General features: G+C 35.9%; 1 protein-coding gene across 29 annotated transcripts in view; it reads left to right on the plus strand.

Moving 5' to 3' along the window:
• The window catches only part of LOC143681453 (uncharacterized), a 241,337-nt gene that overhangs the window by 188,932 nt on the left and 37,182 nt on the right, over positions 1 to 15,223 (plus strand). The window lies entirely within an intron of this gene.

Genomic DNA, 15,223 nt, shown 5'->3' on the forward strand with positions numbered 1-15,223 from the left:
AATAAATAGACCAAGCCCTTGATCTTGAGGCTTACTCTTGTGAAGTTTATGTGTGTAGCAGAGAAACTTGTTCTACCTATAAGTATGCTTATGAGTTACTTCCGGAGGACCTGTTTTGCTGCTCAGGTGTAGTCTCTCTCTCTCTAAGTCCCATTCTGCAAGTGAAATCATGGCCCTCCCCCTTACATGGGATATGATATCCAGGGGTGAAAGTCTCCCTGTTGGCATGGGTGATGACCCCCAAGGATGAGACTGGACCTGGCACTGTGGGATCAACAATGCCATACTGATTAAAAAGGGGAAAAGAAGTGTAAGAAATAAAGAATCACAGGTTGAGAGAGTTCTAATAGAGTTGAGAGGCTACTCTGGAGATTCCTCTTATGCAAGCCTTGGTTAGAATTGCTACCTACTATAACTTGCCAATCCTCAACCAAAACCATTCCAGACACTTCCAAAGAACACCTAAGACATTCTATAAGATTCTACAAAGGTTCCATGCACTAGGGTAACTTTCCAGAAACCCACAACCACCAGATAGTTTCATCTTCAAGAATCATTCATCTTTAAGAATCAAGGCTTCTGAATTATGGTTCAACAGTGTCTGACATTTTATTCTCACTATTCCAATACATCAAAAACTGAAAAGAGATATCTATATAATGCATAATATAACCTCCAGAATGACTTCTCATCCCTATTTGAAATCTCTCCACTACTGAAACTTCATTTTGTTTCATTTCTCTTTCTCCTTTAGTAAAGAAGGCTTTCTCAGTCCCATGATGCAAGAGCCAGGTTCATACCCTGGAGTCAGGTCCCACACTGCAAGGGAGATTTATATCCCTGGGAATCATGTCTCACATAAGAAGGGGAGGTCAGTTCACCTGCTGAGTTGGCTTAGAGAGAGAGAGGCCATATCTGAGCAAAAAAAGAGGTTCTCTGGAGGTGACTCGTAGGATAATTATAGTCTTAGCTTCTCTTTTGCAGGAATAAGTTTCATAAGGGTAAGCCCCAAGATTAAGGACCTGGCCTATTAAATTGGTAGTATCCAAAGCTTGTGGGAATATCAGGTCTTCCCCAGGTGGAGAAGTTTAATATTTCCGGTTTCTCCAAGTTCATCAAAGGGAGTTTGCAAATACATTTTTTTATCTTCTTCTCAGATTACTGAGGGATGTATTGGGGTATCATACTAACCTGTACAAACCAATAAATTCTCATTCTCTATTCATGGCTCCATGTAATTATGGTGTTTGTATAAACTCATCATACAAGTTAAATTAGATAGTATACTATAGAAGATACAAATTTTGCATCGTATAAACATCTTTTCCTTTGGTTTCACTCAGAAGTTAAAGTTTTAAAATACAGCCAATATCCTCCTTTACCCTTTAGTCTGATTTACTGAGTGTTAACAAGATCAGCTTCATTCTATCTCTAAGTGAAGTCTGGTCTCTTTTTTGTCTATTTAAACAGTTGCTATATGGTGTAATGCTGCAGAACTCTCACTCTGAATCGCAGTGTCACACAAATACCCGAAGTTCTAGGGAACGACCAGGTTATACCCAAAGAATTGAACATCTCAGAATTTAAAAATCACTGTTGCATCTCAAGAATAGATGTGACAGCTGTAAGAACTTACAATCTTTGAACCTTTGTTTTTTTCTCTCTTTTGCATGGGCAGGCACTGGAAATCAAACCTGAGTCTCTGGCATGGCAGACAAGAACTCTGCCTGCTGAGCCACCGTGGTCTGCCCAATCTTTGAGCCTTTACAATAAGCCTTAAGCCTTACCCTGATACCCTATGCTCTTGAATTCAGTTCTCAGAGTTTGTACATTATAGTTAGTCCATATTAGTAAGTCATTATAGTATTTATCTTTTCATTTCTGGCTTATTTTCACTTAACATATTGTCCTCAAAGTTCATTCATTTAGTTGCATGTCTCACAACTCCATTACTTCTTACAGCTGCCCAATATTCCATTGCATGTATACACCCCAGTTCACCCTTCTGTTCATCAGTTGAGGTACCCTCAGGCCACCTCCAGCCATTGAAAATCTTGAATACTGCCATTATAATCACCAGTGTGCAAATGTCCATTTGTGTCCCTGCTTTCAGTACTTCAAAGTATATATCTAATAATGAGGTTGCAGAATCATATGGCAATCCTATGCTTAAGCTCCCATGGAACCCAACACACTGCCCTCCAGAGGGCTGTACAGTTCTACATCCCTACCAAAAGTGAATAGGTACATCTCTCTCTCCACCTTTCCTTCAGCACTAGTATCTCTATTTTTAAAGTTTTATTCACACAGTATACAACCATCCAAATAAATAATCAAAGGTTCCCAGTTTAATCATATAGTTATTCATTCACCACAACAGTCTATATAAGGACATTTCCATTTCTTCTGCAAAGAAAAATGAGGAATAAAAAATAAATAGATAAAATAAACTTATGTGGACAGCATAACTGAACACCATAAGTACATGGAACCTTAAGTAGAGTATGAGATTTTGTAGGTTTGTCCAGAGTGATGCCTCAATAAATCCCAGAAGGATTTGAACAGTGAATAAAAAGTATTTTCAAAGTTCCCCTTGGGGAAGTGAGAAAGGGGGAAAAAGCAACTTCCCTAAGTGGAGAATTCTTGATATTCTCACAAGCAGTGGGGTCAACCAAAGCAATAGACTTTGCCCCCAATCTTGGGGTGTGTTCATATGAAACTTAACCCTGTAAAGGATAGGTTTAGCCTACTAAAAATTAGGCCTGAAAGTCACCACCAAGAGAATCTCTTTTGTTGCTTAGATGTGGCCTCTCTCTCTCACCAACCCAACAAGTAAACTCACTGCCCTCCCCTTCTGTACATGGGACATGACTCCCAGGGGTGTGGACCTTTCTGGCAACGTGGGACAGAAATCCTAGAATGAGCTGGGACTCAGCACCAAGGGATTGAGAAAATCTTCTCAACAGAAAGGGGGAAGAGAGAAATGAGACAAAATAAAGTGCCAATGGCTGAGAGATTCCAAACAGAGTCGAGAGGTTATCCTGGAGGTTATTCTTACACATCAAATAGGTATCACCCATTTAGTTAAGGTGTAATGGAGAGGCTGGAGGGAACTGCCTGAAAATGTAGAGCTGTGTTCCAGTAGCCATGTTTCTTGAAGATGATTATATAATGATATAGCTTTCACAATGTGACTGTGTGATTGTGAAAACCTTGTATCTGATGCTTCTTTTATCTACCTTATGGACTAATGAGTAAAATGTGTGGATTAAAAATAAATAAATAATAAGGGGAACAAATGTTAAAATAAACTTAGTAAATTGAAATGCTAGTGATCAGTGAAAGGGAGGGATAAGGGGTATGGTATGTATGAATTTTTTTTTCTGTTTTCTTATTATTTCTTTTTCTAATTGACGCAAATGTTCTAAGAAATGATGAAGATGAATATACAACTATGTGATAAAAAAGGAATGTTCATATTGTGTGTTGATTGGTTTTATTAATAAAAATTTAAAAAAATAGATAAAATAAAATAAAAATGAGAAACACCACCACCAAATCCCATAGCCCTTCCTTATATCCCCCTCACATTGACATTGAGCTTTGGTATATTGCCTTCGTTACATTTAACAGACATATACTAAAATGCTACTGTTAACCATAGACCCCAGTTTTCATTGATTGTATTTTTTCCATATACTATCCCATTTCAACACCTACTGTTGATATTCATTTGTTCTCCCTCATGTAAAAAACATTCTCATATTTTTACATGTAATCACCATCATTGTCAATTCTGGGTTTTTCTAAGTTATACAGTCCTGTCTGTATTTTCTATCTTTCCTTTAGGTGTCTGCATGCCCCTAGCTATCCTTTTTCAGCCATACATTGTCAATGTGCTAGTTTGAAGCTGTATGTACCCCAAAAAAAGTCATGTTCTTTTAATCCTGATCCAATCTTATGGGGGCAGACCTATTGTTAGGTGAGGCCTCTTGATGAGGTTGTTTCCATGGAAATGTGACCCATCCAATTGTGGGTGGGACATTTTGATTAGATTGTTCCTATGGAAATATGGTCCTATTCAATCAAAGTGGGTCTTAATAAGTTTACTGGAGTCCTTAAAAGAACTCACTGAAAAGAGAGAGCTCAGAGTGGATACAGAGAGCAGACACCTAGATACAGATATTTGGAGATGCTTGGAGAGAGACAGAAACTCAGAGAGGAGGCCTCTAGAACCAGGAGCTGAAAGCCATGAAACCCAGGAGCAAAGAGTCAGTAGACATTGCCATGTGTGTTCCCATGTGACAGAGAAAACTTCAAAAGGATCAGCCTTTCTAAAGTGAAGGTATCCTCTTGTTGGTGCTTTCATTTGGACATTTTCTTGGCCTTAGACTTGTAACTTGTAACTTAATAAACCCCCTTTACAAAAACCTATCCACATCTGGTATATTGCATTCTGGCAGAATTAACAAACCAAAACACTCAGCTTTGTTCAGTGTAATTGCAATGTGGTGCTACCATCAGATAGTATTGTGCCATCCATTTCTGTATCATTATAATCAATGCTGTTTGAACATTCTGCACTCCTTCTACATCAAATGCCTAATTTCTACCCCCTTTCTGTCTCTTGATAACCTGTATTCTCAACTTTAAATCTCAAAGTTTAAAGAGTTAAACTCTTTAAATGTTGATAATGTTGATTAACATTAGTTCATATTAGTGAAATCATACAGTATTTGTCCCTTTGTTTCTGACTAATTTTACTCAACATTACATCCTTAAGGTTCAACCACATTGTTGCAGTCATCATGACTTTATTCTGGTATATCATATCTTATTTTTTCTTTATTTTTCCCTTCCTGATAGTCTTCATTTCTACACTCTACTCCAGAATCTCTCTCCTGTGTTTTCCTATCTGCTTGTAGTACTCCCTCTGGTATATCTTGTAGAACAGGTCTCTTATTCCCAAACTCTCTCAGTGTCTGTCTGAAAATAATTATACTCTCCCTCATTTTTTGAAGGACAGATTTGTCAAATATAGAATTCTTGGCTGGCAGTTTTCTCTTTCAGTGTCTTAAATATATCATGCAACCACCTTCTTGCCTCCAAGATTTCTGTTGAGAAATTTGCACTTATCAAGCTTTCCTTGTGTGTGATAGATTGCTTTTCTTTTGCTGCTCTGTGCACCTTTTCTTGGTGCACAGCCCTTTTTCAGTATTCTAAGCTCATCAAATTCCAGCAACCTCCATTTCTTTTTCATTTGCCCCTTCTCCTCTCTGCTGGGAGAGACCTCAGGGTTATGTTCTGCTTTCTCTGTTATTATCTGTGCCCAGAGCTTTTTAATTAAATTTGTTAATTAATTTTGTTAATTGAAAATGCAATTGGAGCTTGGTTGAGCTACCTTTCCTTGCTCCTAGTAGTGACTGCTTTGTTTTTGCCTGGGGAAGTGTCTCCAACACAGCCTGCTGTGCCAGTGGGGAAGGACACCAGCTTCCACAGTTTGGGAGCTTAACTTACAGATCTGTGCTGTAATCTTGGCTCTTCCACCCATTTCAGACTTGTGTATGATGTGTTTCTGATCACAGATGTCTCCCAAACAGCGCTCCAGACAGTTCTTGGCTATTTACTGTCTGCCCTTTAGGACTAGCTAAATTCCACACCTCCCTACATCACCACTTTGCCCTGCCTCCCTCTTGAGTTTTGACAAGGGGCAAAACCAATTAATGTAGGAAGCATGGATTTTTCAACAAATAGTTCTGGAGCAAATGGATATTCATAAGACTTAAACAATAAAAATTAAAATTAAAATTAATCTCAACCTAAACCTTCTGCAATACAAAAAAACCCTCAAAATATATCATAAACATAAATTAAAAACATTTGTTCTGTAAAAGATCATGTGAAGCATATAAAAAGACAAATTACAGACTAGGAGAAAATAATTGTAAAACATATATCTGACAAAGGACTAGTATCTGGAACATATGAAGAGTTTTCAAAACTCAACAATAAAAAATCCTAAAAAAGAAAATAGACAAAAGACATAAATAGACATTTTACTGAGTGTGATAAACAAATGTGCAAATATGAATATGAAAGGTTGTTTATCATCATTAACTGCCAGAGAAATGCACATTAAAACCACATCTATCAAATATATGTACAGGTTAAAATAAAAATAAGTGACAACACTAAATATTGGTGAGGATGAAGAGAAGCTGGAATTCTCATACTTTCTGGCTGAGGATGTAAAATGATATAGCCATTTTGGAAAACAGTTTGGTAATTTTTTATAAACATAGACATGCTACTACCCTATGATCTAGAAATTGCATCCCTGGCCATATATCCCAGAGAAATGAAAACTTATCTTCAAACAAAAACCTGTACACAAATGCTCATAGCACCTTCATTTTAAATAACCAAAATGGAATCAGCCCAATCCATCTTTAAAAAGTGGAATGGTTAAACAAATTATGGTATATACATAGCATGGAATACTACTTAGCTTTAAGAAGGAATGGACTAATGATACATGCCACAACTTCAATGAATCTCTAGGGAATTGTGTTAAGTAAAATGAAAAATTTACAAAAGATGAAGATTATTTTATGGTATTAAAAAGGCTCAATTTAGATTGGTGCAACAGTGTCTCATTGGTAGAATTCTCGCCTGCCATGCTGGAGACCCAGTTCAATTCCCGGGTTCCTGCCCATGCTAAAAAAGAAGTGCAGCAACTGATTGAAAAAAAAAAAAAGAGCTAAAGAAGGGTATTTTAAAAAACTCACAAAGAAGTAATACAGTTCTACAAAGTATATACCCAATACCACACTGCCTTAAAAATTATTAAAAAAATACAGTAGAGAATATCAATAAAGGCAAAAGTTTGTTATCTGAAAAGATAAGCCACTGGTCAAACTTATGAAGAAAAAAAAGGAGATACTAGTAATTAATATCAAGGATGAAAAAAAGGAGATCTAGTTCTAGTTTGTATGGATATTTAAAAAATAACAAGAGGATGTTATAAACATCCTTGGGCCAATTAAATTGAGAATTTAGATGAAATGGAAAAATTACTAGAAAAACGTGATGATAATTGACAAATTAAGAAATAGAAAATCTAAACAGAGCTATACCTATTAAAGAAATTTAATCTGATATTAAAATCCTCCCCATAAAGAAATTTGGGGTGACGATAGTCTCAAAGGTGAGCTCTACAAAATATTTAAGGATATAGGAGAATTCTACATAAATTGATCCAGAGAATAGAAAAAGAAGGAACATATTTTAAGTAATTTTTCTAAGACAATATAATCTTGACACAAAAATATGATGGGACATTAAAATAAAGAAAAATAAAGGCCAATTTCTCTTATGATCATAAGATGGAAAATCTTACAAAATAGTTTTAATAATTTGTTTATTTTAGAATACTTCCAGACTCATAGAAAAGCTGCAGATAGACAGTTTCTATAAATGTAGTAGCCAGTTTCTCTTACTGTTATTGTATTACTACAGCACATTTGTCATGAATAATGAATCAAAGTTTGATATATTGTTATTAAATAAAGTCCATTGTTTAGTCAGAAAAGGCATTTAGCATATCCAAATGGTCTGTATACATATTACAGGATGTTCTAATTCCTAGCGTAGGGTCCAAAGCAGCTGCAGTGGTCCACCCAAAAAGCTGTCCTGCCTACTTGATCTCTTAGAATAGAGCTGCCTAATTTACATGAGAATCAAACTGTATTACATTGTAAAAGCCATTCTATTGTTGGGTCTCTGTGTTGCCACATCGTAACCCATACCATATATAATAAATCAGCAAATTTTTAGCAAGTTTACTACAGTACGTAAGAATTAATCGCATTTAATTAATCCAGTAACAAACAGAAGGTGTAATTTTATAAAGCCAGTTCTCCACAAAGTAATTTATAGAATCAAAAATATTCAGTAACCAATAGGACTTATCATAGAACTGGACAAATTATTCTAATGTTCAGGGATGGATAAATAGATTAGTGGAAGAAATTTGCATGTCAGAAAGTAATATGTTCATGTCTGGAAATTTGATTTATAATGAGTGAATAATTGTAGACCAGTGGAGAAAGATGGTGTTTTAGTTGTGTAGATGCTTAAACGAATACCATTCAATGGTTTAATTAACAACAGGAATTTATCGGCTCTCAGAATCAGAGACTAGAAAGCTTGCTTCCTCCTGGATCCGTATCTTCTGCCTGGTGGCAATCTTTAAGATTTCTTGGTTTTTCTGCACATGCAATGTCTTCTCCTTTCTCCTCCGGTTTCTGTTGGGTTCTGGCTCCTGGCTGGTCCCCGTGGCTTTCTCCATGGCCAGTTTCCTTTGCTTATAAGGACTTGAACCATATTGGATTAAGGCCTACCCTCATTCAGTTTGGGTACACCTTAACCAATAACATCTTCAAAGATCCTATTTACAAATGCGTTTATACTCCACAGGACCAGGACCCCTGAACATACTTTATGTGGGGGATATTATTCAATTTCCAACAGATGAACTTTTCAATAAGTTGTGTTGGGATAATTGGATAACATACGGAAAAAAATGAAATCAAATCCCTATTTCACATTACACTAAAAACTTTATTCCAGATGCTTTAAATATATTAATGTAGAAAAAATAAAGCTATAAAATGTTTTAGAAGGAAATATAGGATAATACTTTAATGTCCTCATGATAGAGAAATATTTCTAAAACAAGATGCAGAAAGGAAAACTCATTAAAGAAAAGACCAATAATTCACTTCTGCTTAAATTCAGAATATCTGTTCATCCCAGGATGTCATTAAAAAGTCGTAAGATAACCAAAATCTGGGAACAAAGTATTTTCAATACGTAAAGACAACAAAGGACTTGAGCCAGAAAAGATAAAGGATGACCTACAGAAATCACTAAGATAAATGCAAAAAAAAAACAATAGAAAACGTGGACAAAACACACACAGAAGTTTTTCTATGAGAATAAATATGAAAGACCAATATGAATAAATGCTTAACCTCATTGGTAATATGAAATGCAAATTAAAATAACAAAGAAGTAGCATTTTCCATCCACTTGATTGCAAACATTAAAACATTGGGACCTCTTCGCAAAATCTCTCTGCAAGAAGTGTAAATTTGTACAACCACTTTGGAAAACAATTTAGTATTGTCTTGTAAAATTGAATATGTATTAATCCTTAGTTCAGGAATTCAGCTCCTATAAAGCATTTAAAAAATTCCGTGTACTGTTTATAGCCACACTGATTGTAGTAGTTATAAGCTTTCAACGAGGTGAATATGACTGAATAGGATGTTCTTGTAGGATTTTCATGTATGTTCTTTATCAATTTGAGGAAGATCCCTTCTGTCCCTAGTTTTCTGAGTGTTTTTTCTTTTTTATCAAGAAAGGGTCCCGGGTTTTGCCAAATGCCTTCTCTATATCAATCAGGATGCTCATGTGTTTTGTTTTCTTTCATTCTCTGACTGTGATGTATTACATTTGTTGTTTTTCTTATATTGAACCAGTCTTGTATTCCTAGATGTTTAAGTTTGCTAATGCTGCCAGAACGTAGTATATCAGAAATAGAATGGCTTTTATAAAGGGAATTTATTAAGTGACAAATTTAAAATGTGCAACTTACAAACTTAAAAATGTGCAAACTAAGACATTCACAGAAAGATATCTTAACTGAAGAAAGTCTGAATGGTATCCAGGATTTCTCTGTCAGCTGGGAAGACACATGGCTGGTGCTGCTGGTCTTCGTTCCCAGTTCTATTGCTTCCAGCTTCTGATTCCAGTGGTTTCCTTGCTAAGCATCTATTGGCCCTCATTTAGCTTCTCTGGGGCAAAACTCTGGGTTTTATCTCTTAGCTTAGCATCTCTCAGGGCCAGAGATTTATTTTTTGCAAGCATCTACATCCTGGTTTCATATGGCTCTCTCAGCTTCTGGCATCTCTTGGGGCTTTGGACATCTGCATCTCCAAATATCTGTATCTGAGCTTTCCCCCAAATATTTCCCCTTTTAAAGGACTCTGGTAAATTAATCAAGACCCATCTTGAATGGATGGGGTCATATCTCCATCTAATCAAAAGGTCACACCCACAGGTGGGTGTGTCACATCTTCATAGAAACAACCTAATCAAAAGATTCCACCCTAAACAATAGGTATGCCCCCACAGGATTTTACTAGCATTAAAAAAACATGGCCTTTCCGGGGTAAAAACAGTTTCAAACCAGCACACTGGGATAAATCCCACTTAATCATGTTGTATACTCCTTTTAATGTGCTATTGGATTTGGTTTGCTAGTATTTTGCTGAGGATTTTTGCATCCATATTCTTAAGGGACTTTGGTCTGTAATTTACCTTTCTTGTTATGTTTCATTTAACTTTGGCATTAGGGGGATGCTGGTATCATAGAATGAGTTACAAAGCATACTCTCCTCTTCATTATTTTGGAAGAGGCTGAGAAAGAATAATGTTAATTATTCTTTGAATGCCTGGCAGAATTCTCTAGTAAGGCTATCTGGCCCTGGGATATATATTTTTTTTTTTTGGTGGTGTTGGGAGATTTTTGATTATTGATTTGATTACTAATCTAAATTTAAATTTAACATTCTAACTTTGTAACAATCTAATTGATTTGATAACAACTTAATTTCAATAGCATACTCACACTATTCTCTTATGCCTCTTTTGAAAGGAGTTTCATGCTGTCATCATCACAAATTATGTCATTATACATAGTGTGTCTAAAATTATAGATTCACTAGCATCACTTTAAGGAGTAAAAAGTGAGGTTACAAATCAAAATAAAATATATTGGCATCTATAGTTATCTATGTAATAACCTTTGTTCTACTTTGCTAGCTGCTGGAATGTCATATACTAGAAATAGAATGACTTTCAAAAGGGAGAATTTATTACTAAAGCTGTGAAAATATCCAAATTAGAGCAAGGCTATAGAAATGTCCAAGCTAAGGCATCCAGGTAAAGATACCTGGTTCAAGAAGACCAATGACATTCAAGGTTTCTCTCTCAACTGGAAAGGCACATGGCAAACATGGTGGCATCTATTAGCATCCTCCCCAGACCTCCTGCTTCATTAAGCTCCCCCAGGGGCATTCTTCTTCATCTCCTAAAGGGTGCTGGCTGGTGGACTCTATTGCGGCTCTAAAAGGGACGCTCTCCAAAACACTTCCTCTTTTAAAAGATTCCAGTAAGCTAATCAAGACTCACAAGACTCATAACTCCATGGAAGCCATCTAATCAATTAGACCCACAGTTGGCTGGGTCACATTTCCATGGAGATAACCTAATCAACTTTCCAACCTATAGTACTGTGTAGGGATTAAAAGAAACAGTTGCTCCCACAGTATTGGATCAGGATTAAGACATGGCTTTTCTAGGGTGCATGAATGCTTTCAAACCAACACAACCTTTATCAAAGATTTTTATTTCTTCATGAGCCTTTAATCTATTGTATATTGTTCTATCCTTTTAACCTGAAGAAATCCCTTTGACTTTTCTTGTAGGACCAGTCAAGTGGTGATGGAATTCCTCAGCTTTTGTTCATCTGAGAATGTCTTACTCTTTGCCTCATTTCTTAAAGACAATTTTGCCAGATATATAATTCTTTTTTTTTTTTTTTTTTTTTAAAGAGAAAGGGAGGAAGGGAAGGAAAGACAGAGAAGGAAGGAAGGATAGAAGGAAGGAAGGGAGGAAGAAAGGGAAACATTTTCAAACATTTTCTTGTTTTATTATATTTTGTTTGTCCGTTTGTTCTTTACATGGGCTGGGGCCGGGAATCGAACCGGGGTCCTCCGGCACGGCAGGCAAGCACTCTTGCCCGCTGAGCCACCGCGGCCCGCCATTGCCAGATATATAATTCTTAATTGACAATCTTTTCTTTCAGGGCTTAAATATGTCATCCTGTTGTCTTCTTGCTTATACAGTTTCTGACAGGGTTAATTTGTACATGCCTTGTTACTCTGTCTTGCAACTTTCAGTATTCCCTTTTTGTTTTCAACATTTGGCAGTTTAATGATAATATGCCTCAGTGTAGGTATTTTTGAGTTTATCCTGTTTGGGTTTGTTGAACTTTTTGGATGTGCATTTTCATTAAATTTCGGATGTTTTCAGCCATTATTTCTGCAAATATTCTTTCGGTACCTCTTGTTTTCCTTCTCCTCTGAGGTTCTAATAATGTATATATTTGTGCACATGATGCTGCCTCACAGGTCTCTTAGACTCTGTTCACTTTTCTTCATTTGTTTTTCTTTCTTTTCCTTAGATTGAATAATTTCCATTATCTTACATTCAGATTCCTCCCTGATTCTTTCTTCTGCTAGCTCCAATTTGCTGTTGAACCCTTTTAGGGAATTTTTTATTTCAGTTACAGTGGTGTTCAGCTCTACTATTTCTGTTTGGTTCTATTTTATGAATTCTTTCTCTTTTTGAAATTCTCTTTTTTTTATCTACCATTTTCATTATTTCCTTTAGCTCTTTGTCATTTTTTTTCTTTAACTCTTTAAGCATATTTAGGACAATTTTTTTTTTAGAAGCCAGTGTCTAGTATGTTCAAAGTCTGGTCTTCCTCCTAGATGGCTTCTAATGCTATTTCATGCTCTTTTACTTTGACCATCATTTCCTGCTTTTTTTTTTTTTATGCCTTGTAATCTTCTTTTGCACACTGCACATTTTAACATTTTAATGTATTATCTTTGTATTTCAGTACTTGTATGGCCTAGGAACCCATCTGGAGGCTGTAGGTTTCTGGGAAATAATCTTAGTGTGTGAAACTTTTGTAGAATCTCAGATAAAGTCTTAGGTGTGCTTTAGGGTTGACAGGAATGGTTTTGTTTGGGATTCGTCAAATCATGGTAATTAACACCTAGATATTGAGTAGCCTCCAGAGTAGCCACTTGATTCTATTTGAGCTCTCTTAGCAAATGATACCTTATTTTGCTACATTTCTTTTCCCCCTTTTGTTAGGAAGGTTTTGTCAATTTCATAGTGCCAGGGTGAGGCTCATCCCTAGGAGTCATGTCCCATATTGCCAAGGAGACTTTTGCCCCTAAATGTCATGTCAGAAGTAGGGTGTAGAGTAATGGTTTTACTTGCAGAGTTGGGCTTAGAAAGAGAGAGAGATGCCACCTCTGAGCAACAAAAGTGGTTTTCTGCAAGTAGCTCTTAGACGTAACTATAGACTTAGCTACTCTGTTAGAGAAATAGGGTTCACAATAGCAAGCCTCAAGATCAAGGGCTTAGCCTATTTACTTAGGAGTCCCTAATATTTGAGACAGTGTCAGGGGTTTCCCCACTGGTAAAGCTTAATAATTCCTTATTTTTTCTCCCATTCTGCAAAAGACGTTGTCAATTCTTTTTAATTATCTGCATGCAACAACTGTTAAAGAAACCGAAAATGATAAGACTTCAATTAGGCATAATAATGAAGCCGATTGGGTCAAGACTAAGGTAAACCAGAATATAGGGGTGAGGATACTCTGGAATGTATCCAGACATTACATTAAGTTATACAGAATTACAAACCCTTATTCCAATTCTGGGATCCTTGTGTTTGGGTTGTTTAAATGAGCTATCCAGACAGGTTGAGTTAGATTATGTGTTAAAGAAAATGTAGGTTTTGAACAACATAAACCTCTCTTCCTTTGGTCTCATCCAGTTGGTAAGGTTCAAAAATACTGACAGTGTTATCCTCATCCCTATATTCTGATTTACCTTAGTCCTATACCCAATTAGCTTCGTTCTTATGTCTCATTTAAGCCTGATATATTTTTTTATATTCTTTTTTTTATTAATTAAAAAAAGAATTAACAAAACAATTAGAAATCATTCCAATCTACATGTACAATCAGTAATTCTTAATAACATCACATAGTTGCATATTCATCATTTCTTAGTACATTTGCATCGATTTAGAAAAAGAAATAAAAAGACAACAGAATAAGAATTAAAACAATAATAGAAAGAAAAAACAAAAACAAAAACAAAAACAAAAAACCTATACCTCACATGCAGCTTCATTCAGTGTTTTAACATAATTGCATTACAATTGGGTAGTATTGTGCTGTCCATTTCTGAGTTTTTATATCCAGTCCCGTTGTACAGTCTGTATCCCTTCAGCTCCAATTATCCCTTCTTTTTTTTTTTTAATTAACAGGAAAAAAGAAATTAACCCAACATTTAGAGATCATACCATTCTACATATGCAATCATTAATTCTTAACATCATCACATAGATGCATGATCATCATTTCTTAGTACATATGCATTGGTTTAGAAGAACTAGCAACATAACCGAAAAAGATATAGAATGTTAATATAGAGAAAAAAATAAAAGTAATAATAGTAAAATCAAATCAAAACAAAACAAAACAAAACAAAACAAAAACCTATAGCTCAGATGCAGCTTCATTCAGTGTTTTAACATGATTACTTTACAATTAGGTATTACTGTGCTGTCCATTTTTGAGTTTTTGTATCTAGTCCTGTTACACCGTCTGTATCCCTTCAACTCCAATTGGCCATTATCTTACCCTGTTTCTACCTCCTGCTGGACTCTGTTATCAAGGACATATTCCAAATTTATTCTCGAATGTCTGTTCACATCAGTGGGACCATACAGTATTTGTCCTTTAGTTTTTGGCTAGACTCACTCAGCATAATGTTCTCTAGGTCCATCCATGTTATTACATGCTTCATAAGTTTATCCTGTCTTAAAGCTGCATAGTATTCCATCGTATGTATATACCACAGTTTGTTTAGCCACTCTTCTTTTGATGGAGATTTCGGCTGTTTCCATCTCTTTGCAATTGTAAATAACGCTGCTATAAACATTGGTGTGCAAATGTCCGTTTGTGTCTTTGCCCTTAAGTCCTTTGAGTATATTCCCAGCAATGGTATTGCTGGGTCGTATGGCAATTCTATATTCAGCTTTTTGAGGAACCGCCAAACTGCCTTCCACAGTGGTTGCACCATTTGACATTCCCACCAACAGTGGATAAGTGTGCCTCTTTCTCCGCATCCTCTCCAGTACTTGCCATTTTTTTCTTTGTTGATAATGGCCATTCTGGTGGATGTGAGATGATATCTCATTGTAGTTTTGATTTGCATTTCTCTAATGGCCAGGGACATTGAGCATCTCTTCATGTGCCTTTTGGCCATTTGTATTTCCTCTTCT

The sequence above is a fragment of the Tamandua tetradactyla genome, chromosome 4, assembly GCF_023851605.1.
Source record: "Tamandua tetradactyla isolate mTamTet1 chromosome 4, mTamTet1.pri, whole genome shotgun sequence".
Taxonomy (NCBI): domain Eukaryota; kingdom Metazoa; phylum Chordata; class Mammalia; order Pilosa; family Myrmecophagidae; genus Tamandua; species Tamandua tetradactyla.